This window comes from Bidens hawaiensis, unplaced genomic scaffold (genome assembly GCF_021521415.1).
Source record: "Bidens hawaiensis isolate Kalapana, Puna unplaced genomic scaffold, B.hawaiensis_p1.1 tig00008481_1, whole genome shotgun sequence".
In the NCBI taxonomy this organism is placed as follows: domain Eukaryota; kingdom Viridiplantae; phylum Streptophyta; class Magnoliopsida; order Asterales; family Asteraceae; genus Bidens; species Bidens hawaiensis.
Window position 1 is genome coordinate 517,421 of NW_027491603.1, and position 2,559 is coordinate 519,979.

Below are 2,559 nucleotides of genomic sequence, written 5' to 3' on the forward strand. Positions count from 1 at the left end.
TGTTTTAATATTATTTCTTTCTAATATTTATTTATTTTTTGAATTTTTATTTTTTTATTGTATGAAAGTTAATAATATACTTATGGTTTGATAATAAATTGTTTCACAAATAAATGAGATGTTATAACCCGGTTTAAAAACTATATGAGTTTGATGAGACCCAAGACCCGTTTATTTTTTTTTACTATAAAATTGGTTTTTTAATTATAAATAATATATATATTTTTTAAATAAATCATATATTAATTTTTAGTATATCCCTAATTTATAGGATTTTTATATCAAATATTTAGTGAGATTAGTTTTTAATTTAGTGAGATGTTATAACCCGTTTAAAAAATATCTGGGTTTGATAAGACCCATACCCATGAATTTGGGTCAAATGCATGAGAAGTCTTCATTTAAAAATTAAGCAAATCTGGTGATTCCAAAAGAAGGAGGAGCGATCACATTGTGACACGTAGAATTTTTATGTTTTCGTTTATATAGATATATATAGATAGATAGATAGATAGATAGATAGATAGATATGACCATTAACTAGTTTGATCCTCCCGTATTACGGGAGTTTATTCAAATTTTGTTTTTAATCGTTTTGCTATTTTATGATAATTTATTTTATCTTTTAACATAGTTTTGTTTTAATTAATATATATATATATATATATATATATATTAGTTTGTTATTATATTTTTTATTTTGAAAGTATGAGAAGACTTTATTTTGAAATCAAGCAATCTGGTGACTCGAGAGGGATGGAGGAGCGATGTGAGGGCGACACATAGCATTTTATGGTAGGCATTAGTTTAAAAATATTTATTTGATATGTAAATCCCTATAAAATTGGATGTAGATTGAATAATATAGAAATATAATTATATATTATATTGTTATCATTATTATGATAACAAATATATAAATAAATAACATGTATATGAGAATATATTTCCATGAATGTACGTATTAACGTTAATTCCTGTTCTTATAATCTGTTTAATTTGTAATTGAAATTTGTGAGATATCTAGTTTTATTTTTTTATTAATTAATTTTATGGCATAGTTTTTTTGAATGATGGATAAAGTATATAAAGTTAAAAGTATTTGAATATTATTTTATAGTATTTGAATAAAATAGATATGAAATTTGTGAGATATCTAGTTCTACTTCTGTTATATTTTAAACTAGGTTATTGACCCGTGAGTGCCACGGGTGGAAATATAAAAATCGTCTAATAAACACATATAATTTTAACCGAAAATATTGTCCGTTCTTGAAAGTAAGTTCATTGAACTTGTCTAAAATCGAAGGATAGACAAAGTCTATTAAATCATATATTGGATATAATGAATTGTTAATTAGAAGATCATCGGAAATTTGTACATTCATTCGTCGTCATTTGGACCCCCCCCCCCCAACATTCCCTTCACATATATCCAATAGTTAATTCGCAAATTATTTTATCTCTTCAACATGTAAGGTTTGGCATACAACTGTGAGCCTCGTGTTTTTTTGATAGTTTAAGTACATTTCACTTTGACAAGATGTAGGAAGAACTAATTTAAGTGTAATTTCAAATAAACACGAACAAAAGTCTGTACAATTTAACTATTTATTTAACAAAAGTATCATAGATTTAGTATTTACAACTCCCTAAATACTTCCTTGTATACAAGGTTGTAGCATTTCGTTGTTGTCAAAGATTAATATAAATAGGAACAAACTGGTTTTTTTAATAGCTAATAACTAAACACTTACAAACATCAATTGGCTTATATGACTTGTTTAACGATTCATAGAGCCATAACTTTTATACACTCTAATATTGCCTTGAACTTGTTATGACTTTAACTCAAGATGCTAATAACCCATATTAGCTCAAACATGTTCTAAATCATGACACGAACTTGCACAAAAATACATTTTGGCAACCCTAACTACGGCTGCTAATAACAGTCCGGATGTGGCAACCATTCAATATAGTTACGTATTTTATTTTTCATTATTAAGATACCAATAATGTATTCATTTTTAATACATACAAAGGGTGAATAAAATAATTTTAGTGATTCTTAAATATTTAGTAGTTATCATTGAGCCCAACATTATGTATAAATCTTAAAATATTGGTTTTAGTTATTTATCTGTATTAATAATTTTTATATCCACAAAGACAAGTGTCTCCAACATATGATTTATTGATATACAAAATCAAATTGCACAATGATCTTGGCTAGAAAATAGTTTAATATATTATAGAAACAGAGCTTTCTCTTTTTACAGTATTATTTGAAGATAAGTTTAATAGACTTTCCCTAAATCTTGTTCATATGCAATCAATCTATTTTTTTTTCTCCTACAAAGTCATGCACTTGGCTATTAACATCTTCTTCATCTTATTTTTGATGATATTGACCTTGACTTTTGTTAATGGTCATTGCAAAACATACTACAACTGAAAAAAAATAATACTTTCTCTTTAATTTGAGCAAAAGTTTCTTATCTGAAGGTGTTAGACCATAATGAATTATATAAGTGCGATAATCAGTATTACTACCTG